The sequence below is a fragment of the Tyto alba genome, unplaced genomic scaffold, assembly GCF_018691265.1.
Source record: "Tyto alba isolate M040663 unplaced genomic scaffold, T.alba_DEE_v4.0 Super-Scaffold_1, whole genome shotgun sequence".
In the NCBI taxonomy this organism is placed as follows: Eukaryota; Metazoa; Chordata; class Aves; order Strigiformes; family Tytonidae; genus Tyto; species Tyto alba.
In genome coordinates this window covers 40,373,662-40,400,982 of record NW_024881261.1, presented here as the reverse complement: position 1 = coordinate 40,400,982, position 27,321 = coordinate 40,373,662, and the positions used below count along the sequence as shown (strand labels likewise).

At 42.2% G+C, this 27,321-nt stretch overlaps 1 protein-coding gene across 2 annotated transcripts in view; it reads left to right on the top strand.

Annotated features, from left to right (window-relative positions):
- Nucleotides 1-27,321, top strand: part of PCDH15 (protocadherin related 15) — an 862,106-nt gene that overhangs the window by 355,885 nt on the left and 478,900 nt on the right. For both annotated transcript variants that reach the window (XM_042793586.1, XM_042793062.1), the window contains one exon: nt 6,429-6,488. The gene's annotated coding sequence lies outside the window, so the exon portion shown is untranslated. The remainder of the gene's footprint in view (nt 1-6,428; nt 6,489-27,321) is intronic.

Here is a 27,321-nt window from a genome sequence, read left to right as displayed (position 1 = left end):
GCAGCATGTGGGGGAGTCCCACGCCGGAGCAGCTCGGGAAGGGCTGCAGCCATGGGAGAGAATCCAGTCAGAGGAAGTTAGTGACCCATGATGGAGCAGTGTGGGGAACGCTGCGGCCCATGGGAGGAATTCAAGTCAGAGAAAGTTTGTGGAGGACTGTCTACTGTGAGAGGGGGACCACGATGGAGCAGGAGGAACAAGTTCTGGACACTCCCCTCACCGAAGATGAAGGAAAGTGGCAGCACTGACTGCACCCCCCATTCCCTGCCCCTGCGCCGCTGGGGGAGGAGGTAGAGATATCGGGAGCAGATCTGAGCCCGGGAAGAAGGGAGGGGTGGGGGGAAGGTGTTCTCAAGATGTGGCAATGCTTCTCACTGTCCTACTCTGTTATGTGTTGTTAGTGTCTGTAATAAATGTATGTTCTTTTTTTTTCTTCCCCTAACGAGTCTGCCTTTTGCTCGTGACCATAAAGGGGAATTTTCTCCCCATCCCAGTCCTATCTTGAACCCCAAGCCTGGCTCTCTGTCCCTTCTCATTGCCGGAGGGGATGGGAGAGAGAGCTGCTGCACTGTGGTTGGCTGCCAACCAGGCCCAAACCACGACACTAAGAAATGAGGACTCTCAACCTTGAGGAGCTTCTTAGGGCAGTGTCCCAACCCATAGGAACCCCAAGGAGTTTCCTTGGGTGGTGTCCCAACCCAAGAGGGGAGTCCTTACCCACAGCACGCTGCCCCAGGAGGGACGAGCTCAAACTGGCTGCCCCAGGGGCTCCATCTGTACCCACCCGAATCTGCCCTGTGGGCAATACCAGCCCGGGTTGGCTGAGGGCCCCAATTACTGTAAAGCCCCAAGAACAGGGGCACAGGGAAGGTTCAACAGCCAGGAAGCCACGTTTTCATCATGTAGGCGCACCTGCCGCAATCACTGCTGAGGTAAATGTGATGGCGTCTCATAGGCATAAAAGTGGTCTGGCCCACCAGCCTCTCTGTAGATTGGCAGCAATGCTGCTCTTATCATCTTAACCCTTCTGGCTTCTTGCCTCTTTGCCATCTTCTTGATTGTCCCTTCCTTCCCTGCCATCAGCTTCAGCAGGACCTCTGAGGAGACCTAAGTAAGTTGAAAGGGAGAGAGCGTTGAAAACAAAAGTCAGTTAGGTCTCTTAGTATAGAGTTTAAAATAATTTACTGATGTATTCTTACATTTTGTCAGTTTCACCTAAATCAAGAGGTATTATATGTATTGAGTTGAACCAATGTGGCAGAACTGAGTCAATTGTAATTCCAGTGGATGTGCAATTTATATTTCTTGTTCCCTTTTTCACACACAGGTGTAAATTTTGGTCACTATCATATTTGAAAAACTGCAACAACAGTGTTGGGCTTTCTTGGACATAGCCAGGTCATTTCAAGTGAATGTCCTGCTGCTTTGGCAAGCTCTGAAAGCCAACTGCATGCTTAGGGTGTGTCTCCCATGCCTGGGAAGGTCAGTAGGAGCTGCTTGCTCTTGTGGAGCCAGGGGAAACAGCAGCTGAGCTCTGTGTGCCAATTTAAGAAATGAAGCCAAACTAGAATATAACCAGGGGCTAAAATTAAGGTATGTGTAAATAATTCCAGCTTGGACAAACCAAGAAGGTCGTTCTGTTTACTTATTTTGACACAGGTGTTGCAAATATGATCTGAAGTGGTGTTATAGCACACTGCGGGCAAACTGGGGTTTCCTGGTAATTCAGCTAGGTAAGGCCATTACGGCTGGCTTGTATCTCTTTGAAGGCTCTGTTGTATTCAGGTTGGCAGTCTGTTTTCTTCTGCTATTCCCAATGACTTTTCTTTGTAAATAATTCCTCTTTATAACACACTTTAGTGAATGTGATGATTGTTCTTAGATCTTTGTTATTCTTGCAGTCCTTGCTCACTGGTTGCATTTTAGAAATCTCATAATACTCCCTTTGTTCTTGAACATGCCTCTGTCTGCATATGTAAGTGCAGTGTCCAGAACTGGACAGATTGTCTCACTGGGAAACACCAGTCCAGAACACTGCCAGAATTCCTTACTGTTCCTCACAGACAGTATTCCAGCCAGGCTTCAGGATTACATTGCCGCACTGAGTTGTGATCCTCTGGATAGTCGTTCTGTTCAGTGTCAAACAAGTCTATCCCCACTTTAACATTTGACTTCTTCTTACATGCAGTACGTTGTACTTGTCCTTCTTCACTTGCCATCTGTGACACTGGGTCTCCCACATGGTTTCTGGTTCAGGAAAATATCTAACATATTATGACAAAATAAGAGCAGAAATCTGAATCCAACTAAGTTAAATTCTTGTAGTTTTAAATGGTGAAATGCCTCCAATTGGGTGCCATCTTTGTTCTCTTTCTTTCTGTTAATCTATGATAATATTTTCTGTTAATTATCCTCTGTTTTCTAGTTGAAGAAAAATAGACTAAGAATGAGCTTCCCCCCCCCAAAAAAAAAATCTCCCTGAGCAGAATTCATTTAAATACATCTCAGCACTGTTAAAGCTCCTAAGAACCAGCTTCTTAAAGACATTGGGCCACTCCGGATGCCAGTTTGGAGAGAAATGGGAAATTGCATTTGTGTCTGGAACTGTGGTAAAATCAGCTGGGGTGAGTCCAGAGTCAGGCAGTGATCAAATTACCGTGCTTTTCCTCTGAGATTAGTATGTGGAAGTCTTTCAAAGAAGAAAGTAAGGCTGATTATAACAGTGCCTATGTGCTACATTTGTAGCATTTGCGATGAACAAGTGCTTTTTAAAAGCAATGTATGCTAATTGTAGAAATGGTCTTGGTGGGAAAAAGAAAAAAAATGAAAAGAAAAAAAAAGGAAAAAAAAAAGAGGTTGTTTTTCAGTAAAAATCCCACCCTTAGAGCAAATAAAAAATGAAGAACAGCTAAAGATTATGTTGGAAGAGAAAAGAGGGGGAAAAGATAGTGAAAAAAATCTGAATATGAATCAAAAGTGCCATTGTGATAGGGAAAACAGCTAAAGTCATAGTCCTGATGTACGAATGGAGCATAGTCTGCAATGAGGACCTGATCAGGGCAGTGCATTTCAGCAAAGCTCTGGGCCAGCTGCAGGGTCTCAGAAGAAAACAGTAAAAGCAACCAGACATCTAGCAAATACGGCCTGCAGTGATAAATTGATATTATTTAGTATGAATACCAAGAAAGGAAAATTTGAAAATACTCTTCTACTACATGATAGGCTACTTCAAAGAAGATAGTTTATTCTTTTTATCCACAATGGATGGCGTAAAATTAATGGATGTAAATTACAATAAGGAAGTTTTGTATTAGACATTTGGGGAAACGGGACATTAACAGTTCAAGTAGTGAATAAGTTGCCTGAGACAAATGTAGAATATCCCATATTGTGGATATACTTAAGTTAAATATCTCTCCAAAGACTTAAACACTGATCAGGAATGAAAGAAAGATCTGATCGTGTCTTGGAGCAGGAAATGGATCTGATGACTTGCTGAAGTTCCAGGCAACCTGGTGATTGCTTTGAGATCATTAAAATGGAAGAATTGACCCTACTTACGTCTTAACATACCCAAGCCAGCACTGAGCATAGAAAGGAAAAGAGTAACTGTGTAACTGAGAAGAAAAAAAAGCTGATGCTACCCAAAAGAACAGTTGAAGCAGAAGGTAGGCAGACAAAGGGACACCAGTAGTCCAGTGTTTGGATAAGCTGAGATTTTCTTCATGCAGAGGACATCACCAGGTTACTCAGTAGTACACACGTACCCATAGAATTTTGAATACAAATATGCAGGGATTTTGCATTCAACTGTAAATCATAGTGTATGAAGACAGAAGTTCATTTTGTTCCAATTAAAGTTTTAAGACAGAAGTGCTGATGGGGGAATGAAGTCTTCCTCTGTTCCCATTAAGTTAACTTGTATTTTCCAGGTTTTTATTTCTATTTTTAATGAGCATAATGGCTATGCTTACCAGGAGCTTCTCAATGTACTTGCTAATGAGAGAAAGAAAATAGATTTGGGATTGTTTTTAGAAATCTTTGGATTTGAATGTTTCTATTTCCAAGTGGCTTACGTCCTTCTCTGTATTAACAGATTCACAGAAGCCTTTCTAATTTGACAGTGACCTAAGTAGCCAAACTGTTTTCTGCTGCTATGCAATTTTATTCCTATAGTATTTTTTTTTTTTACCAATTTTTCTGCATAACCAAATATGCAAGACATTTGAGGGGAAAGATAGTGAAATGGAGCAAATACCTCTGAGTTTTGTCAGCTGCTAGTTTTGCTTTGTAAGAGGAGCTCTGTAGCAGGGACTCTTCTCAGATGAACAAGCCTGGGAGGGGTTGGGGAGAAGGCGGGAACTTGTGACTAGGCATGAAACTGTCTTTCTGCAGCTCTCTAAGCAAATGACTTAGGGTGGAAATTGTGTTGCAAACAGGAATAACAGCTGCCAAAAATACTGACCCATGCAGAAGAAGATAAAGATCAGGATGGGGTTTACTCCTTGGGATGCTGAGCAGCAGCATGATCAGAAAAGTGCTAACTTTGGGGAGGAGGAAGCTTGGCTAAGCATGCTGCAATGGGAGGGCTTGTGTGCTGTAGTGTGTGCCTGGTGGCTTTCTAGCTGGCACCACAGAGGTCCTCACTTCTGTACTGGACCTAATTTTTTCCCATGATTTTGTTTGCGTGATTTCTGTTCTTCAGAGTTATAATCCCGATCTTGCATAAATTTCAATAATTCGTTTTTTTAACAGGTAGAAATCCTAACTCGGCATATTCTCACTCTTGCTAGAAGAGGCTTTCCCTTCTCTTCTTCCCAAACAGTGCAGACACAAGATAACATGTATAGTATGAGTGTCTGGAAGGGGCAAGGCAGGTGAAGCAAAGCCTGTGATGGCCCAGTGCCTTCAGCTGCAAGCACCTATACTGATAATGTTTTGTAGCAAGCCATGGCTGCACCTAGGTTTGTGGTTTTGCACAAAATGGTGTCTTTGTTTGAGACATATACTTTTATCTTTACTTCTTTGGTTAAAATGAAAACCTCAGTTGCATGAATGCTGGAATGAATTTCAACACGGCGTTTGGATTACTTCCAGAGGAGCAAACCATAAGCAAATAGTTTCTTTAAAGAATCTGTCTTCTCTTAGTTTGTATTCAATTAGATGGTTATTTTCCCATGGGAGAGATGGAAAAGGTTCGTTCTCTCTGCTGCTTGTCTGGCTGCTCTCCTTAATCCTGTTGTAGAGGGCGCTTTAATTCTACCTAGGCAGTTTGTTTGTTTTGTTGAAGCCTATCTACCTGGTGTAGGGAGTTACTGGCTCACACCTGAGCAAAAAGGTTTTTGTCTGCAAGCATGTAATTGAGATTACACACCAGCAGAAGCATTCTTCATTGTGCTTTTAAGACGCCTGCTCCTCTTCCAGTTTGCAGTAATGGTGCATCTTCACTGTGGGGAAGGGCAGGGCGCTACTCCTGCGCCTCTTTCATGATTTCCAGATTTAGATGTGCTCTTCATCTCAGTAACAGTGTTACACTTGTTCTAAGAATGCAACCTGTATGTGATTTAGATTACAACTGAGACATGCTATGTCTGTAATGAGAAAGTCTGATTGGGATTCATTACTCAGGATGACACTGGCCTTCCTGCTCGAGCAGGGGATTCAGCCTCTCATCCATTTCTTAGTCTTTGTGGTTGGGAGGTAAGAATTTCTCAAGCTGTCTGAAAGGTGGACTTCAATTTAATCTTTTTGAAGATCAGTTCTGTGCAACTGAGCAATCAGTATAAAGGCTGAATAGTAAAAGAGAAGCAACCTCCTGCCAAATGGGCATACAACCCAGCTAGTGTGACGAGTGCCATGTAGCCTATTTTAGCTTAAAAGAATAAAAATACTGCTTCTGAAAGATCCTGAACTGTCAGTGCTTTCATGTGCAAAAAACATATATTCCTTAACGATGTTCACTGTCATTCTCTGGGTGGATGCAGCTGTAGGCATCTTTACTGACTGATGAAGATGTAACAATATTTATGATCTGCACAGTGCCATTTTCATCCAAAGCTACTACTCCAAGGCCTTGCCACACATCTGTTTCTTTGTCTTGCTCCTATTTGAATCATGATATTTTCTTACTTTTTGTCATTGTTTTTGCACCTATGTTTTATTTTCTGTTTTGATTTCTTCTCACTTTCTTGCTCTGTCTTACCATTTCCTCCTACAGAAGGGAGAAGTCCACAGGTAGAGCACCATCACCAAAAGTGGATTTCTCCCAGAAGAGAGGTTCCTCTAGGCTCCATCGGTAGTACAACATGCTACTGCCCCCACCTGCCTGTGACACACAGATATCTATATGATGGATGATAGCAAAATTATTTAGTTGCAGTCTGTCAAAAGAGCATGAATAACATTTTCCCAATTTTTCATTCCTATAGACTATTGCTCTGTGACACTGAAGCAAACTGCTGGAGTATGAAGAAGGCTCAGAAGTTCATGTAAGTGTGCATCTTCACAAATGTGAATTGCAAAAGCAGCCATTAGCTCTCTAGCCCTTTTAAATATGAGGGAATTGATACAACAAGAAACACTGATGAAAAGGGGATGAGAAGATTGCAGGGGCAGGAAAAAGATAAAAATTCACAAACAAGGTTAAAACCATGCAATAGCAAAGAGCAAATTGCCGATTCTGACTTCTTGAGGGCAGTGGCAATTTATAACAGCAGTGAATCACCCAGGAGTCTAGAAAGAATGACAGTGCATTGCTGACTTGCTGTTCTTGGTTTCTCTGTTTTTTTGGAGAGGGTTTTCATTCAGCAGGTGTCAGGGCACAGCAAGGACCGGTGGCTTGCCAGGGGAGGCCGGGGCAGCTCACTGTTCCCCACCCTAACGGATGCAAGACACGAGGCCTTTAAATGTAGTAGTACCCTCAGGGCCCTGGCACCATGTTTTATCACACAAATTTTCAAGCATTATTTTGTTGTGCTCTCACTTCCTGGTGTTTTCAGATGCGTTTGCAGATCTGGGGGCTGATGGGGTCCATCTGTCAGAGAAGGGGAAGAGCATCCTCAGCCACAGGCTTGCCAAGCTGGTAAAGAGGGCTTTAAATTAAAGCTGCCAGGGGAGGTGAACCTCAATCCATCCCACTCCTACCAGTTTGATGCCAGTGTCAGCAACAGATGCCCAGAGCCTGGAGAGGGATCACAGGTCAGCAGGAGAGCACCTGAAGAGCAGCACAAAGGAATTTCATCAGTAAGTCAGCTTCATCAGGGGCCCAACTTAAATACCGCTCTGCAAACGCACCTAGCACAGGGGATAAACGAGAGGAGCTGGAGTCATACACATGCCTGCAGAGCTGCGATTTTATTGGCATCACAGAGATGTGGTGGGATGGCTTCTGTGCCTGGAGTGTTGGAATGGAAGGGCACAGGCTCTTTAGGAAGGACAGGCAGGGGAGACAAGGAGGGGGCTTACCTGCTATGTGCAGGGAGCTCTGGCTGGGGATGTGTGAGGAGTCAACTGAGAGCTTATGGGTCAGGATTAAAAGGAGAGCAGGGATGGGAGACATTATAGTGGGGGTCTGCTACAGGGGTCCCCGGGTGGGGAATGGGAGAAATAAGAACCGCCCACCACAAGAGATCAAGTTTGAGACCATGTAAGGAACCTGAAGGTGCACAAGTCCATGGGACCTGATGAGATGCATCCACAAGTCCTGAGGGAACTGGCCCGTGAAGTGACAAAGCCACTGCCTATCATATTTGAGAAGTTGTGGCAATCTGGTGAAGTTCCTGCTGACTCGCAAAAGGGGAACAGAAGGACTGTTTTTGAAAAGGGAAAAAAGGAAGAGCAAGGAAACAACAGGGCAGTGAGTCTCACCTCTGTGCCCAGGAAGATCATGGAGCAGATCCTCCTGGAAACTATGCTAGGGCACATGGAAAGTAAGGAGGTGGCTGGTGACAGCCAACATGGCTTCACTAAGGGCAAATCGTGCCTGAGGAATCTGGTGGCTTTCTGTGATGGGGTTACAGGGTTGGTGGATCATCTACCTGGATTTGTGCAAAGCATTTGACACTGTCCCACACGACATCCTTGTCTCTAAATTGGAAAGACATGGATTTGATGGATGGATCACTGGGTGGATAAGGAAATGGCTGGATGGTCACACTCAAAGAGTTGTGGTCAATGGCTCAATGTCTGACTGGAGAGCAGCAACAAGTGCTGTTCCTCAGGGGTTGGGGTTGGGCCCGGAGCTGTTTAACATCTTTGCTGGTGACACGGACAGTGGGATCGATGCACCCTCAGTGAGTTCACTGACGACCCCGAGCTGTGTGGTGTGGGGACAGGCTGGGGGCAGGGGTGGCACCCAGAGGGACCTGGGCAGGCTGGAGAGGGGGGCCCGGGCAAACCTCATGGAGTTCAGCAAGGCCAAGGGCAAGGTCCTGCCCGTGGGTCGGGGCAATCCCCAGCACAAACCCAGGCTGGGCCCTCGAGGAGTGGCTGGAGAGCAGCCCCAAGGAGAGGGGCTGGGGGGGTTGGTGGGGGGAAAACTGCCCGTGAGGCAGCCCCGTGCGCTCGCAGCCCAGAACCCACCCGTGCCCTGGGCTGCAGGCAGAGCAGGGGGGGCAGCAGGGCCGGGGGGGGATTCTCCCCCTCTGCTCCGCTCTGGGGAGACCCCCCTGCAGTGCTGGGGCCAGCTCGGGGGCCCCCAACAGCAGAAGGACCCAGAGCTGCTCGAGCGGGGCCAGAGGAGGCCACGGAGATGCTGGGGGGGCTGGAGCAGCTCCCCTGGGGGGCCGGGCTGAGAGAGTTGGGGGGTTCAGCCTGGAGAAGAGAAGGCTCCGGGGAGCCCTTCGAGCGGCCTCCCAGGGCTTAAAGGGGGGACAGGAGAGGGGGGGAGGGACTCTGGGTCAGGGGGTGGGGATGGGATGAGGGTTCATGGGTTTAAACTGAGAGAGGGCAGATTTAGATGAGATGTAAGGCAGAAATTGTTCCCTGTGTGGGGGGTGAGGCGCTGGCCCAGGGTGCCCAGAGCAGCTGTGGCTGCCCCCTCTCTGGAAGGGTTCAAGGCCAGGTTGGATGGGGCTGGGAGCCCCCTGGGCTGGGGGAAGGGGGCCCTGCCTGGGGCAGGGGGGGGCGCTGGGGGGGCTTTAAGGGCCCTTCCAACACAAACCAGTCTGTTTCCATAATCTATTCTGCATTCCAAAAATAAGCATGGCATTAATTTGAGTCGTGTACAGCTCTCCCTGGGGTAATTGCATAGCCAATTTCAGAATTGTGCAAGGTTTACAAAGCCATAAGAAGTTGCTATGAGCATAGATGAAATTCTATAATCATACGGGCTGGTGCTGTATTGATTGATGGTCTTATGTGCAAGATAAGAAAAAGTATACTGTATCTACTGTAATGCTTTTGTCTGCTGTTCCTAATTTAAGTTTTATCCCAGATTTTATACTTTCTATCAGTAATGAGTTAATTGTATGTGACACAGTCAAATGTACAATAAAGTTATTAGCAGTATGCTTGATTCTGCATCCCATACATGCAAACCAAGGAGGAATTATCTAAGATGCTACTTTCTGGTCTAGGTCCTGGTTGTTTTGGTATTTACTTGAACATTAATGTTATAATGTTGTATATTGGGTAAACAGCTTTATTCAACTATATTTTCCCTTTTTCTCGGCATAATGTGGCTTTCCATGGTGGTGGTGGGGGGGAATCTTCTTTGCCCATGATCAGCATGGAAATCAGCTGGCCTGCTGCATATTTTATCTTAGGTGCAAGAAAGTGATTCCTGTTTGAAAAAAGGAAATCACATGGGAAGCATGCTGCTGCAAAGCCTATCAGTGCAATCTGCCAGAAAGCATAGGATTTGGGCTTGGAAAAATCCCATTGCAGTAATCCATTAATCCATAGAATTACCTGGAAGGTTTTCAATACAAAGAATTCATTAAACAAGATCCCAATTTTTGAATTTGTATTTCACATTTATGGCTATTTCTAGTACTTTATTTTCTTTTATTCACTGCCCTCTAGAGGTCTTGCAAATGAAGTTAGACTAAGGGAAAATAAGGTTGCAGCAGTGACTGTCTCTGGCTGGTGCTGCTACACACTGCCTTATACAATATTTTAAAATAACTGTATAGATCCTCCTAGAGCTAAATGCTGTTTTCCACACGCACTAGGAAGAGAAAAAATATTTACGGAGGGAGAAGTTGGGGTTTTAATATAGTGAATGAGGAGTGCCAGCTTTTATGAGGACAAAAGCAACTATATGACATTCCTCTACAAGAACCTACCTGCTTTATTACCACTGATATGATTTATGGCATAAAGTTATCAGTGCATCAAATTTTTGTCCATTTACCCCTTTTTAATATGTTCTCATTAAAAACATTTTCAGGGAGAGATCATCTTTCTAGAACAACTACAGAAATGCTTCTGAACCTAAAAGTGTTGCTCTTAGTAATGGAATGGGTAAGGCCCAGTGCGCCTACGGCTTCATGTCTCCCGGTCGGGCTCTGGGTGCCCTTGCGAGGTGTTTCCCTCTCTCGGAGAGTCAGAATGACTGTCTCTTCAATGGGCTTCCCTTATGTTTGATGAACATGAAGTGTAACTTGCAGCACATCCCCTTGCGGGGATGTTCAGGAATCACTCTCCTTTATCTGGCTGCCTGTTTTCATGAAGTGATTTGCATCTTAATAGCTTGTATACTGCTATCAAAGACTTTTTTTGGGAAGGACAAAAAGGCAGTGGCATAGTATGATTATGTGAACCTTGCTTCTTGGAGAGGCCCAGCTGAAAATAGAAAAGTTGTCTCCAAAATATGTCAAGACTTCAGTTCAAGCTTCGCTGCACTGGCTCTTGGTATCGATCTGAGAAATGAATATAAATTAATATTTAGCTCTTTCATCCTTTTTTTCACTGGCAGTTATCATGCGTATCGCTTAGCAGAGATGCCTGCAATTGCATTGCTTAGCCAATTAAGCTTGTGGGCTTTGTGTTTTATTGAGGAAGACTATTCTCTACTTCTCCAAGCATGCTTCTGTGAGATATTTTCTAAGATGCTGTGTTTTACCTTTCAAGTGAAGCAAATTAAACTTGGTTGGAGCAACCCCGGTGTCCTCCCCTGGCCAAGGAAGGCCAGCCCCCGGGCAGAGCATCCTTTGGCAGGGCCCTGCCCTGGCACAGGGGCTGCTACTGTGCAGGTGACCAGCGAGGAGCCTGCTGGGGACCTTTCTCCGTGGACTGAAGGGTGATGTAGGTTGAAACCGTCAGTGCTGGGGACTCGGCATCTACCCAACGTGTACAAGAGGTTTTGTGCAGACTGGCTCTAGCCCGGTCCTCTGCAGTGGCTGGCCCTCAGCAGCTGGAACAGCCACAGCATTCCTGGATTTCAGAGTTTTATCCTTCAGGAATCCAGGTTTTGTGTTCCCAGACCTCTCTGCAGTGCACACCAGTGTGCTGTAAAGTGGGGATGATGAGGACAGTCACTTCAGAAGTGCAAGTCTGACCTGAACTGTAGCACTCTTCCAGAGACACCTCTGATGTATCAGTTTCTCTGTTGTCAACAGAAGAATAAGATTAATCATGGATCTCTGATGCAGTAATTATGTAGCCTCTGTAGATTTATATGTGATACTTATCTCCATGATTTGTCTCTGTGTACATCCATAAATTTATTTTCCCTGTTCAAGATACAGTTATAGATAGTTTTATAGACTTTGCAATTTGAACTTTAGTTAAATTGTATCTCAGCACTGGGCCATGCCTCCCCAAAGTGAATTTGGTCCTAAATTATACCCCCTAAAGGAGAGAAATCTTGTCAACTATCACAGTTGTATAGTGGCAGAAGTAAAGCCACAGAGATAACTAGAGCTGGCTCTGTTCACTATTGCTCGCTGCCTAAATGGGCACCCACTATTAGTTAGCAGGTTTTGAAACTTAGCTATGGATGACGGAAAATGACTTTACATAGATCTGCAACTTTGCGTTCTTCTTCTGAATTTTCCAGTTGATTGGGGATTTGGTGTATCACAGAAGAATTTGTCTTTTTTGATATTAACATCTTGAAGCGCAAATAAGCCATTGCCAATTGATGAGACTTGTGAGATTTCAACAGGAAGGAGCGCTGAAGCATTTGCCGTGTTACAGGAGTTTATGGTCACAGAAATTAGTGTAAGGAAAGTGTAAAATACCTAGGGGGAGTTACTCCAAATAACTATAGATAATAATAATATGAAAAAATACAACGATCAAGTGGGTACATTTAGGATGCAGACAGATACAGGAGAGAGATCTGTGCTCGTGAGTAGTAGAGCCTTTGGGAGAATGGGAAAAGGATTTTCGTTCTTTTCTTCAGTGTCCTCCCAGATGCCAGATCTTTTCTTTAGCATCTGCTGTTGGAAGATGCTCGACTGGCATACTGTTTGCTTGGCTTCTTGGTTTCTCCTCTGCCTGACCCCATCTACTGACAGCACCAGAGAGGATTGGCTCCCAAATTCTGGTACTGCTTTATGGTGCCTTCTTGAAGCCCCATTTGCATGCCTGGGCTTCCCACTGCCAGTTAGGAACGTGCTGTCTTCTTCCAAATGATGACCATCCCAATATTTGGCAAGAAATGTTGTTCATTTGTTTATTTGTTTGTTTTTATTGCTGCACAAATGTAGTCAAGTTTCCCAATGGCAAATGAGAGGTGGATAATTTTGTTATGTGTTAACATCAGTGTGAAAGGGTCTACCAATAACATATCAGCTTTAAGCCAGAGCAGGACAAAACAGCTAGTATCTGTTAATCGCAGGCTATTTGATTTTTGGATCAAGACTTACTGTTGCAGATAACAGAGGAAGGTTTAATTTTGTTCGTATTTTCCCCTGATAATTGTCTCAGTTGAGGTACCTTTTCCACAAATATATTGTTCATAACATTAACTATACCTTCAGATGGCTTTCCTAGACAACACCTCTGCATGCCTATATGTAATGACAGGGTACTATAAAACAGAATGTTTCCGTTAAAAGATATAACAGAGGTAGATTAAAAGCAGTTGCCATCCGCTGATCACTCAGCTCACGAAGAACTTCACCACACAGCTGCAAAGTAGTGCCAGGCAGTTTGTGGCCAGTTTTCGGTCAGTTGGACCATCGCTGTCATTGCAACAAGCTGATAACTTGTCAATGATGTCCTGACACTGCCTCTTTGGGCCTTACGTGTGTACCTGTGCCCTGGCGTGGCTGCTGACTTCACAGGTGCCTATAATAGAGACAAGGCCGTTGCTGTGTACCTTGACAGAATGTGATAGGTGCCTTGGAATGACGCATAGCATCTCTGTCTTCATTTATCAGTTTCTTGACATGTGCTTATATAGGATTTGCAAAAGAAAGGGTCATGATTTCATATAGATCTGTGTATTTATGCATTGAAATGAAGTGCATCAAGAAAATACAGTTCTCCAAAATTCCTAAACTCTTGGAACTGTAATTCCTTACTGAGTCTGTGTTTAGTATGAAAACATACTAAACAGCTCTAGCAGTGCCTAGCTCACTTGGCCATTGATGCTTGTTTTGGTTTGTTTTGTAGTTGCTGCTTAAGGCTCTAATTAATATGTAAATATGCAGTTAGCTACATCTCAGCTGAGGTTATTCAGGATGTACAGAAGTGAATCTACAGGCACGGGGAGGAGAGGTCTCCCTATGACAGCCACAAATATCATCCAGGCAGGTGTGACCAGAAGCCTAGATTAGCAGGTGAATGTTCAGCTGTGTGGGTGCTGGGCGACAGCAGGTATCAGGACATTTGCTTGGACTCTCATTTATTCTCAACAGTTGTATGGTCAGAAATTAAAAAGCTCCCAGTACTGGAGCTGAAATATAATGAGATTATATTTGAATAACCTGTTTCTCTTTCATTACCATTTAAAAGATGTACTTTTCTGTCAGTTCTCTTTGATTGGTATTTAAAAATGCTACTGGATTGTTTACCTTGATGGAGACCAAGATAATTCTTAGACTGCTTGAATGGCTTAAGTATTTGGAACAATTTCTCAGAGCTGAATATTGGCTGAATTGATTTGTCTAGAATCAAAAGACAGTTTTAATTTTTACTTAAATGGGAGCAGAATTCCAGCGAGGTTGATTTTGTCACAAGTCAGATTTTCTGCTCCCTGATTTAGCCCCTCCTTTGCGTGTGGCTCCAGTGAACCCAGCTCTCACTGATTCCCCGGTAGTTGTTCAGGTGTTAAGAGCCTTGGCTGTGATTGACAATTAAATTGTCAGTACTTGCAACATTGGTAACTTTTATGGTTATTAACAATTCAGTGGAGATTACCAAACTGGAATGGGGTATTTCCTGCAATTTGAGAACCTTCTTATGATTCTTGCTCTGGGGGAACAGGCCTGAGTGCATGCTTTCCCTGCTCTCAGTACCCCCAGCAGCAGCTCAAACTGCTTAAGTTGCATTTGGCAGAGTTTTGATATGAAAGCCCAGCATTTGAATAGCATCATTCCTGGCTGCTTTCACGTGATGCTGTGGAAATGTTTGGGGGGGGGGGTTGTAATTTTTTGTTTTGGTTTGTTTTTTTGGGGGGGTGTTTTGTTTTGTTTTGTTTTGTTTTTAAGAAAGGATTTCATTTTTAATGTGGTAGGAATTTAGTAGGAATCCCTGTGCTCCCAGAGACAGACCCGCAGGTGCTGGAGGCACTGGGAGGGGGAGGCTGGAGGACCCGGGAAGCTGTGGTCCAGCAGCAGCCTGTCTGTGCATTCCCAGCCCTCGGCACGGTTGTCTCCAGAGCCCCCAAGAGCTGTTGGATGCTGTTGCACATAGCAGAGAGCCCAGCCTGCCTCCCTGCGTGACAGTGGGTCTTTTGGTGTCAGTGACCGAGGAGCAAAGTTGCTTTCTCCAGAGAGGCACCATACTTATTAACAGCAAAGCAGCAAGGTGAGTGGTCCTAGCACCTGTTGAGCTGAGAACCAAATCCTGCTGGATTTTGGCCAGTTCGAGGCCTGCGTGGTTTTGGAGATTCAGGCCTCGTGGCACCCATCACTTGTTCCTGTGTGCTCTCAACAGCAGCAGCAGCTCTGAAGGGGCTGCGTGGTGCCGTGGGCTTAACAGGAAATGAGGGACATCCAGGTGAAACCTTTCGGGTTGTTTTAGATTATAAAACAGAGTTAGTAATATCTCCAGGATGAAAATGTCACAGATGTTTCCAGACCCATAGGTTACTTGGACACTTCATTCTGCAACCTTTGTTTCAGGTGCTGCTAACTGCAAATGTTCAGGCCAGCCTCAAATGTGCAAGTGTGCAGAAATCCCTGGCTGTGCTGAGCTGCAGATGCTCAGCATTTTAGTTTAGGGCGGGATATTTTCATAACTCTGCAATGTTATTACTCAGGCTAAGTGGCTGTTAGGTGAGGCAGGTAGCTTAGAAGAGATACAGCCATCTGCTGCTGCATTTCTGTCTGGTGTCTTAGAAGTTTTCGTGTCTCCTGCACCAAGAAAATTCCCTGTGGTACACAGTAGTAACACCACGTTATCCCCAGGTGGCAACATAAATTTGGAAGTACAATGTCACAGAAACTGTTCCATCCAGGTGTTCTCCATTAATAACTATTTGTCAAAAAATGTTATAGAAAGAGCATGGAGTATTCAGAAATTTAAGAAAGCACGTAGTTTCAAAGTATAAATCAGGCATATAATCGTTTACTTACATGACATGAAAAATGTATGCAGTGATGAACAACCATTACTTAAAAGCATTCAGTATTAAATTGAAATGGAAAGATGTCATGTCTTCACTGAAGCTCAGTGGCATGCTTGTGGTGGTGGTACTATAGAAATACAGTTTAAGTCTTGGTGTGGCAAGGAGCACTGGGATGAGAGGGCAAGGTGTTTCTCAAATGCTGTTCTATTGCTAGTTAGATACGGAAGATTCATGCAGCTGAGGACAGGGAAGATCTGAGGACATATTGCTGGGATTAGAAGAATGGTAAAATGGAATTAAGCCTACATTTGAGTGGAACTCAGAGGAGTACATTTATGTAAAGAGAGGCGGTGATGTGCTCTGGCTGCACCATTTTGCAGGACCAGATGGGCTGGGGTGTGTGCAAAGTCCATTGCACTGCACTAATGCAGAGCCACCGGGGTTGCTCCTTTTTTATTTGAACATAATGCACATAGCTGTGCTCATACAGCCATTTTGGCAGCCTCATATCCATACAAATCGGAAGGCATGACTGGTGATACAGTGCTCTTTGCTCTGCTGGCAGTTACAGGAGCGAGGGCTGGCAAACGGAGCAGTGGGAAGATGAGTTCACCCAAGGTCTTTATCAGCTGTTCCAGCCTGTTGGTCCTTTGCAAGTGAGATCCTCCTGCTCACCTCCCCACCCAGACCCCCAGTGCACTGCCAGGAGGGCCTCAGGGCTATTGTCACCCCAAAATCTTTCCTCTGGCACAGCCTGGTTTACTCTTCTGTTACGGTTCATGAATATCAAGACTATTCTTCTATCCACCCTACAGCGTCTTTGAATTTGATTCAAAGCCTGGAAGGATAGTGCAGAATTGTCTTTGTGTTATTGGAAAGCTGGGGAAGATAAGCTATTCAGAAATTTAGACTAGCAGTAGGCTTTTACTGCATATCAGTTTGTCTAAACATGCCTCCAGAGATGAGCAGTGCTCAAATGCATAAAGCAATGTTTTCTGCAGACTGTTCCAAATCAAGGGATAGGGATGGGACAGACAAGTACTGAGGTGCGATACACGTTTTCTGGGTTCCTTGCTGTGTGCTTTGGCAGTTGATATGAAATACTACTTTACTGAATTTTTTTTTTTTTTTTTAAAAAAAAAAAGTAGTAATTCTTCAGGTTTTTTTCTTTTTTTTTTTTTTTTTTTTTTTTCTCTGAATTTTGGTATCTCAAGTTTAAGCAGAGAAATAGCAACAAATTGCTTTTTAAGGAGAAGCTTTAAAAAAGAATGGACCAAAATCAGAGCACTGTGAAGATTATAGCCCTTTTCATTTTATTTCATTATGCTATTTAGGGTTCTTTCTCAGTATATATGTATGAACAGGAGAGACACTACAAGTGTATGGCCCGAGGAAGAATGGTGTTGGGTATAAAAATTAATATGCTGAACTAGCTGGCTTTTCTTTATACCTTTTGCCACCTGCTGCTTTACACATCTGTTTTGGTGACCTGGCATGCAGTGTTAAAACTATCCCAACTTAGATTTGTCCAGCAAAGCCAAAAATAATTTAAACGTGAATGTTCATACTTGGGAGAGAATCTGAGAAGTCTTAAGCATTCAGATTTTGCAGGCAGAAGTATCTGAAAGAAGGGAAAGTTTCATCAGCTTAGTCTGTCTTCTGAACTTCGTCAAATCAAAGTCTTGAAAGTTTTCTTTGAATGAGGATGGAAAAGCCATTGCTGGAAGGCAGGAGGCCTATGATGGGAGATAAAAAGGAGCAGCATGAGCTGGGGAGTTTGTATATTGGTTCTGTGCTTTTTACTGGGTTTAGGCTGCTGGATGTATTTAGCTTGGTTAATTACCAGTATAAAATAAAGTCATGGGATAAAGATAGCATCCTTAGATGTTAATTAAGAAATAGTATTTGTCAGATCTTTTAACGTAATGAGACAGTGACATCACAAATACTCTATTCACTGTTTGAAGAAAATTGCACAGAACAGGGGTAGGAGGCGTCAGCGAGTCTGGTTATCTTTGAGTGTTACAGCAATTCCTAATAAACCCTTGGGGTTGATTAAGCGGTGCTATTTCAGCCCAACCCATCCTCCTGTTTTGGTTGGTTTGCTGGAGCATTTTGTTTGGGTCATTAACATCTCTGTCCCATTGCTTTCTCAGTTGCACAGCTACCCTATGTATCATGCTAATAGTCCAAGAAACCTGTCTTTCAACCCCAAGGTGATCCCAGCTGTTTGAGCAGAGTAACGATTTTAAATGAATTAAAATAGTTAAGCAAGTTCAATAGTTTATTTTGTGCATAAGTATTAATGACTTGGGGAAAAAAAAAAAAAAAAAAGAAAAAACAAAAGACCAGAGAGAGAGAATGGGAAAGAGCTTGTAATTCTACTAACAGATGACAAACACATTCAGTGTAGTCCTTGGAGTGAAACTTCTGACTCCCTCAATTTAATAAAGAACTCAAAAAACTGTGACTGTAATTCTGTAGTGCACAATTCATTGGCATTAGAATTTAATATGCATTCAGTTTATTCTTTTTTGTACCTGTGAACCACAAAGTATGTTGTTTGTGATGGATATGAAAGAACCTCTGTATCTCCTCATAGCAGAGCATTTCTTTCAGTAATTATTATGAGGCAGTCAACAAGGGTGTGTAGGTTTTAGGGGGCAAGTTTATTTCTTTTATTTTATTTTTAGTTTCTTTTTGCATTGTTTTAGTTACTTAAAAAAAATACAAAACAAAACTGAATGCAGCACAGTTATAACAGATGTAACAAAATATTTTGTGTCTGTGGCATATTTTTTCTGAACATTTTTCTCATACCACGTGCCTGTCTCTGTACAACAGAATGTAGCTCAGGAACTATGTTGTTTAAAATAATTCTTTATTGAAGTAGAATATTTATTTTGCAAGTTGGCAAAAACCTGCTTCTTCTGTTGCATCTTGAATTGCATAGCCATTGTTTTCCACACCAAGAAGCTTTCAGAAGTGCCAGCAGGATGAATTATTTCAGGCAATTATTAATGGATGGGGCAGTCTGAGCAACTAGACAAAGCTTTGGACTGGTTTCAGTTGCCAACTCGGCCAGCACTGGCCCACTGCAGGGACTCTGCACATCACAGCGTTTCTCCGGACCTCATTTTTTGCAGTTCCTGCAATCTCAGAAATTGTTCTTGTTTGAAAAACACTATTTAAAAAGAAAGCATTGCTAATCGTAAGTGCAACATTCAGAGCAATACAAATGGCTGTTTATTATGTTTTGACAGCTCACTGTGACCCAGATGTTTTAAGCTCTTAATGATGTTTAGGTGAAGACTGTGCTCTGTTTATCATACATTCCCATTACAGATAGTACTTGTGTTGTGAGTCTTAGCAGTATAGCCAGCGTCAGCACAAAAATGATTTTTTTTTTCTCTGCAGCTAAAGATGGGACAGTGTAATTTTGCTCTTTATACACCTGTTCTTCAGATAAATATTTAACTTAATCCCCAGGTTTGTTCATGCAGAAAGAAGGTTGGATTGGATTGGGTCCTCTTTTCTCCTGTCCCAATTACTCCCCTCTCACTGACTGTGTTCTCTTGCTCCAGTGTTTTATAAATCCATTGTGTGTCGATCTATCAGGTATTTCCAAGATGCAATGAAAATTTAAAGCCTCAAACAGAAATCTGAGTTTTAATTAATAAACTATTTCAGACCTACTATTCGCCAGTAAAATCCATGATGTCCTACTAGTGACAGTTACTTTAGGTAGGTTAAGGAAGGAAGGGAAAAGGCAAAGAAAACTTGAACAACGTGTAGCCAACTTGATAGTTTTAGTAAATCAAGAAAATTGTTTCTTGATGTTGACATTTAGTGTGCTTAATAATTCTTTACCAGAAATTACAAGGAACAATTTCCTGTAGGCCAGTGTTGAGTTCTCTAATTTATTATTGTTAATGAGTATTTTATTTTAATTTTTCATGTTGAACACCTGAGCACATGTTGGAATATGGATTAAGTTACAGCAGCGTCCTGTGCTGGCTCTCTTCAAATTCCCCTTTCATTCTGGCTGAATCTGTGCAAACTTTCACATTCAGTGTTTGGGGAAAATTGTGTGGCAGCTGAGGCAGCTGCCTCGCTTAAAAAACAAACCAAACCACCTCATGCAGGAGGAAGGTAGGGGGTTGCCTTGTTGTATATAATGTATTGCTTTTTCTAATGTGGGGTAATTAATCTGTGCACTTGCTGGTATGGGGGGGAGAAAAAACCAAAGGGGTCAAGGTGCTGCGTGGTTACGCCCCAGGAACTGGAGTCACAGAGCCACGGCAGCGTGGGGGGCCGGGGCCAGGCCAGCGGAGCGGCCTTGTCTGTGATAAAGACCTGAAGAACAAAATGCTCTGGGATTATTGTTTTCAGAGGCCTTGGCCTTTCCTAGGTCTGATCCATTAACCTCTGCTGTCTTCCCAAAAGCAAACTTCCTCCCAGGTATATATTAAAGGCCTAATATAGAAGTAATAACCATGATGTATTTAACGTGTTTATCTTCCTGGTCCAATACAGATTATGAAATCAGTATTTATCTGCAGGTCTTCCCTTATATCTCTCACTATTTAAAAAAAAAAAAAAATTTCCTGATGGTATGTTAGGCTTTTTCAACCTTTCAGTCTCCCTATGGCTTAACATATTAAACAACCTATTCCCTGCGCCCCTTCCTGAGCTCCCCAGAGTAAAAGCCTGGCTATTTGAATCAAACCAGTGGAAATTAGGTAGGCAGGAGAACCTATAGTGAACTGGATTAAACTTTGTATCTTTTAAAATATTATGCAGTGTTTCTTTCTTTTAGATATAAATGTGGGGATTCCCTTCCTAGCCTTTGTTTGCAGTTTTGGAATTGTATATCGGTGCCAGGGGCCTTTCATACTCAGAGAGACTGTGAACAAACGATCTGATCAAGCAAAGGTTAGAGCTAAGGGTTTGTTTCTTGGAGGTCCCTTCCTGTTGCAGTTCCGTGAAAGACAAAGATTTCAGTCCAAGGTTTTCACTCATGAGCTTTATTTTACAAAGTGAGCAGACCTTTAGTTGCCTTTTTTTTTTTTCCCCCCTCTATTGACCTCACTTGCTATGTTTGTAAAATACGTGAGTAAGCACAATCTGTGGTCATTAACTGCAAAATGTAGGCAACACATCAGACGAGCTCATTATTTGGTGCTTTATTTTATATTCTACTACACTAATAAACCACATCATTGCTCAATTTTACATATGTCTGGCTCTCACTGAGACAAAAGTTGGGGCCTATGTTGAGTAAGGTTTATACTATGTAGCTCAAAATTGATGAAATAAATGGTGAGAAAGTCATATATACCAAACCCTTTCTCTAAGAAAAAGACTAAGTTCATTCTTTGATATTTTAATTTTGCATATAAACCAAAGCTTTCACTTTCATGTGCAATACTGCTCAAATGTTGCTCACTGCTAATAAACTCTTTCAGTAAATAGATTGCTGCTGCTGATATTATTTAATTTTACCCCCATAAAGTGGTTTTTTTTTTTTTTTTTTTTTTTTTAGTTATGTAACAAGACATCAAAGAGGCATGACACAGAGTTTTCCTTCCTCAGAGAATAAATACCAAATTTTTCTTTGAAGCTGGAATCAAAGCTGGAGTCTGCAACTGATTTGAGAAATAGGAAAGACAGGTATCCTGCATGAAAGTAAAATCACAGTTCTGGTGTTGACAGATACATATTTTTTTAAATACTTGCATTTCCCTTCCTTGTGATTCTCATCTGATGGAAGCCAGTTTTATTCACCCCAGTCAGACAGGGTTTTCAGCTAATGGATTTCTTTGTTTGCATTGCAAAGGAAATTCAGATAGATTGAGTAGCGATAGGATCCATTCTAACACATCAGCTTTAACACACAAAGGAAAAAAACAATGTAAATAATAGAACCTAAGACCTAATTTTAGAATCTAAAATCATGTTGGGAAGTGCTTGATCAACCTAGAAGATTTCCCTTGGACACTAAAGAAAACGATGCATCTGGAAAATCTGTCTGACCACACTTTTTGGAGAGTGGCAGTTTTGTGCTGTCTTGGTGAAAATTCTCAAGCTAAAATTTCCAGCAGAAATGGCTGTGGAAAGCAGCTTTCCCACTGTCTGTATTCTCTTGTGAAAGTATTGGGTGAAGCACAGTCCTTGAAAAACATCCATATCTAAATGAGAAAAAAGTGCTTTTCTTTTGGCGTTAATATAAGACCATTGCATTGATAAATATGGTGAAATATGTATTTTTATGAGATGATTGCATTTGTTTAGTATATTTTGTTTTGAACTCACTGATGAAAGTAGCAGTTTTGCTGGTGGATAACAATGCATCCACCAGTTCCGGACAAACAGAATTGGAAACAGCTACACTTTTTCAGAATTGAACTTTAATAATGCCAAGATACTGTGACACTTCTGCATATTCTTCTAAATATTGAAAAATACATTAATATTTCCTTGGTGGCATCCCAAATCTTTGCCTTAACAATATATGTAATCCCAAACTCTCCAGATATAAAAGAGAAATATAAACTCTGGCCTTTTATTTGTTACCGTTAGCTGTTAGCCCTGAGATTGCAAGGGCTTCCTGTTGCTTTATTGTCTCAGTGGTTTTTGTATTACTTAGTGCCGTGGTGATTTTTATGCTGCAATTTTTGCCTCAGATTCCCTAGTCCTCCCCTCCTTTTAGCCTAACTGTGGTTACCAGTTGTATAAATCAAAATAAAATACAGCTGCAGGCTTGCTTACAGCATTATAAGTACTTTTTGGCTTGTTATGGCTGTATTTTGCCTTTCCTAGGATTAAGAGTCAACATCACCACTTCTGCTATTTCTTTCAAAAAAGAGAGATTTGAAAAAGCCCCTTGGGCTTCCCTTTCAGTCACAGGTTACACGCTGGGAGCAGTGCTGGGGAGAATGCAAGTTGCCTACACCTCCCACTTTCCATCTTCCTCCCCGTGTCTGAGAGCAGACCTGAAGAAGGCTCAACCTCAAGCTTCAGACGAGTTGAAGGAAAGTCATGAGTACTGTGACGACAACCTGTGGATGCCAGTGTGGCTGAAACAGCCCTATGACAGCCGGTAGAAATATGTACAAATTTGTCTAAGCTTCTCGTGGCAAAAGATGTGTTTATTTATAGCAGCAGAGCGTTATATCGTTCAGGCAGGCCAAGTCAGTAAGGAGTACCCCACAACACGCTCATCTATTGCCTCCCCAAGTGTTGTGTCTACCTCCCCCAGACTACGGAGTGTACTGCTGCCTCTGCCCTGCATTTGCAGTGCTCTCCTGGGGAGAGTGAAGCCTGGCAAATGCAGCTTTAGATCTCACAGCTCTTCTCTCACAGGTTTTGCGTAGTTTCCACATCCATTTTTGGACTTCTGACCCTCTGAAAGCAAATAATTATAGTATTCAGGTTTCTTTGTTATAGATGATTAAGTCGTTTGGGATATCAGATGGAAGGGTTCATTCATGTAATTCTGTTTTAATTAAAATTAAAAAAGCTTCACTTTAGCAAATCATGATTTTATAGCAGTGCCACAGTTATGTTCATACTAGGGTATACTTTTTTACTCTGGTTACAGGAAGATGTTTAATGACAAAGTCTTGCCCTGTTGATGTCTAAAGAGAGCCTCTTTTTATTTTGTAAGTAGAACATCTAATTTATTCTGTGCTGAATTTCCACTGTTGGACTTAAAAAATAACGTGGGAAGGCTTTTTAAGTCCATTACATCATGCTGGTGATAGGTCTATTAGAGTTATACACACTTTCATTTTAGCCATGTATGCTGGTAGGTAGAGAAGCAAATAGTCCTTGCACAACTTATACCTTGGTAGAAAGTGGAAGGATGCATATACTAGAGGACTATTCTAGACAGATTATGACCCTTGATTTTGCTTTTCAAATCTATTTATTCCCTCTGAAGCTGTGGAGGAGGCTTTTCTAGTGGGAGTGGATGTCTTGATAAGAATGTAAAAAATATTGAGCACAGAAATAATAGCAAGGGTTATGTATGTTCTGTGGCTGTTTAGGAAGGATAGTTTCTATTCTAAGGGAAATAGTAGCATTTTTTAAAGCACTTTTTTCATCTTATTTATATGATATTTTATTTATTTGCCTAGTGCCTATAGTTTTCCCTAGATTTATAGATGCTTGCACAGTTAGTTGTTTGCTTTAATCTACAGTCTTCTAAATAGGAGACATTTCCATCTTCAGTGGAAAGCCAAAAAGCCCCATTTTCACATAATGAGGAGGTTTGGTGCAGACAGCAATGCACAGCCGAAAAATAGAACCTAGAGCTTTCCATCAGATGTAATGAAAAGTCTGAGCCACGTTATCAAAATCATCTGATTTTTTAGCTTGGTTTGGCTTCTTGGTGCTCTCAGTGTGCACACTAGCTTAAAATTGCTAGAGGGGTTTTTGCTCCCAGCTCTTTGAGAGCAGGAGGAGGTGAAGTGGTACTGGGAGGGCTCCTGTAGGCACCAGGGAGAGGAGCAAAACAGGCTGCAGACCTTAACATACATGTGAAAGGTAGTGTGTGACGGGAGAGAAGGGTTGACTTTGCTGGAGCCTGGGTCAGATTTGGAGAAGACACTTGTGTGACAGTGAGATGGCTTGCATCCAAAAACACAGAAATTACAAAAGAGCAGGTGGTGCTCCAATGAAGTTTTAAAACTACATTTTAAGGGACAAAATCAAGCACACTAAGCAAAGAGCAAGTAAGAAATGCATACGTGGATGAGGAGGACAGATATAAAAGGGCTGTATTCATTGTAATGGAAATGAGTTGTTGCAGGTTTGATTTCTGATTTATGAATATTAATTTTGAAGAAAGATGAAAAGATGAATGAGGCGCAGTCACATATCCCCACAAATGGGAAAAATTTAGCAAGGAAATAGGAAACAGTGTAAGAAGAAAATACATTTTGAACTAGTTAATTAAAATCTAGCTAGAAGGCAGTAAAAGGGCAATGGATCATGAATGGTCAGCAGAGGAGTCCCAGCCTATTAGTACTCATTCAGAGGGCTCAGTCCTCCTGATCTCCAAACAAAGGGCTTGTCCCTTGACACCAAAGAAGTGTCAGGCCATCCCTGCATTTCTCAGTTATCAGTGAAACTGAGAAAGCAGAGGTGGGTAAAGGTGATAAAGCAGGATTTTACATGAAAAACGTTTTTGTGTTCTGAAGAGAAAGCATAGTATGTTGAAAGGTGATTGAAATATTTGACCAAGAAGGGACAAATTTTCAAGGGATAATGGGGAATGCACCCTGGTAGTGATACATAATAGCACACAAGTGGTTGAACTGTAATATTAAAATGTAGTTGCCTTTTAGCTGCATATATACTTTAATTAATAAGAAAGAACAAAGTTAGACATGAAGTATAACAGAAATTTTTTGTGGTGTGAAGGCGAGAGTCTCTGGAAGCAATGGCCACAACCAGTGGAGAAAGGAGACCAGAATTTGGGAATTCCAGACATGTGCACACTTCTGTGGACTGGAGGCGGGGGACACAAAGGACACAAGACACTGTGTCTCAAGGACACAAAGCAGTTATTAAAAGACAGAAATGGAGGGCAGGAATAATAGTTTTCAGTACGGAGGATGGCTGCCTGTCAATTCCCACAGGATCTTATGCTCCTCTGAAGTTTGCTGTTGATGCCAAATCTTTTAGGGTAGCGATGGCAGAAGACATTTTTGGTGCTGGGCATCTGTGTGAGGAAACAGTGAATGCCATGGTATTCAGTGCACATAAAACAGTGAACTGTTGCTGCCCTGAAATAACGTGTGGATTAAGATGGGTATTTTTGTTTTAGCTAAAAATTACGGTTAAGTGTTCTTTGACAGTCAAGAAAGTAAAATCAAACATTGAGTCTTCTGGAAAAAGAACAGAAAGCAAAATAGAAAGCATAGTGGCAGTCAGATGTGCATGTGGTGTGGTTTTGGTCACTCAACTCAAAGGGAGTTATTGAAGACCTGTTGAAGGTAGAGAGCAGTTGCAACAAAGATGATCAAAACTGTGGAAGGGTTTTCAAGGAATGACATCAGAGGCTGCCACCCTTGAGTACGGAAAAGTGAAAACTGAATGCTATATGACAGAGAAGCATAAAATCTTGAATACAAGAGTTAGGGAGCGCACAGTCAACCTAGAAGATAAAATGCCAGGGTAAAAATAAACAAGAGAGTCATCCCTCCCATGTCTGTAGTTACTTTGCAGAGCTCCTTGCCTTGAAAGTTGCCATCCAGGTTGGACTTCAGAAAGTGCTTGGATGGTATCATGAAGGGAAAATCCATCATGGGCCCATAACCGTGAGAATACAACCTCAGAGTCTGGAAAACTTATTAACAAATTGTTGGAGATTATTTCTAAGAGGAACCACTATGTACTTTCCTGTTCTTACTCTCTTCCCTGGGCTTGTACTGTAGGTTCCCGGCAAGGACACAGCGTGATTAGGCAGAGCTCTCCTCTGAGCTCATTTCTGAGGAAATGAGTTTCTGCATTTATGTTTTAATAGAGCAATTGATGAAAATAAATGTAGTATATACAAGTTCTGAATCTTAACCAAGCATCTTCAAGCTATAGCTTAAATTTATCTTTTGTGTTGTAGGGAAATGAACATGTTGTTAGCAGTCGAATCTATAAAATGATTGTAATTTGAAAAAGGAGAGGATTTGTTTAGTAGAAGATTGGGATTAAAGCAAGGAATGCTTCAGTACAGTAGCTCAAAGCCTGTACAGTATGGTAGGGAAGACTGCTGCAGTGATTAGAAATTAATTTAGGAAAATATCAAGGACTGAACATTGTGAAATAGTGCAAGATAAAAAGTATAGTAATGAAGTGACGGTGGACTTCTTTTGATTAGACTGGGACATGTTTAGCAGTGGTAGAACACTGTCTCACCAGGGATGCCTCTGGCTGCTTCTCTGAACAACTTTGTATCATCCCTAGTTTCAAAGTAACATACATTTTCTGTTGATATTTAATTGACAGAGGTATGAATATAAAGTAACAGTGAGAGAGTGTATAAAATTATTTGGATAATCTGATATTTTAGGCTAAGTTTCTGATGGCCTGTGTTGGAAGATTTAATTTAATAATCATAATTCCATTAACACAAGAGAATGCTACAGATAAAAAAAAAATACTGACTATGAAAAAACTCAGCCACAACTGTCTGAAATCTTTTTAAAGTACCTTGCAGTGGGGTCAAACAGAAAAGAAGCTGCTGAAAATCGAGAAGATTGATGAGAATTAGTTGTCCCACTACTTGGAGAACATCATGTGGAGATGACAAGTACTGGGATAAGATGAGGAGAATAAACTCTGTCTGTGTGTTTTGGGCATGAAAACCAATTAGTGGTGAGAGTAAGGAGATGAGCTGGAGTCAGAGAGTGAAAAAAATACGTATAATCAGCTTGGGAGGCAGAACTATTTTTGAAAAATCTTCATGCATGAAACTAAAGACTGTAGTAGAAGGTGGGGATTAATGTGCTGTGTGGTGGGTGATTTGTACTGCTTGACTGTTGAAGGACACATCTTTACTGACTTTCTGAAATTTTCTCTGCGTGTCATTTCTGACAGGTCTATATCACACTTCTGATCTTTGGCCCTTTCAG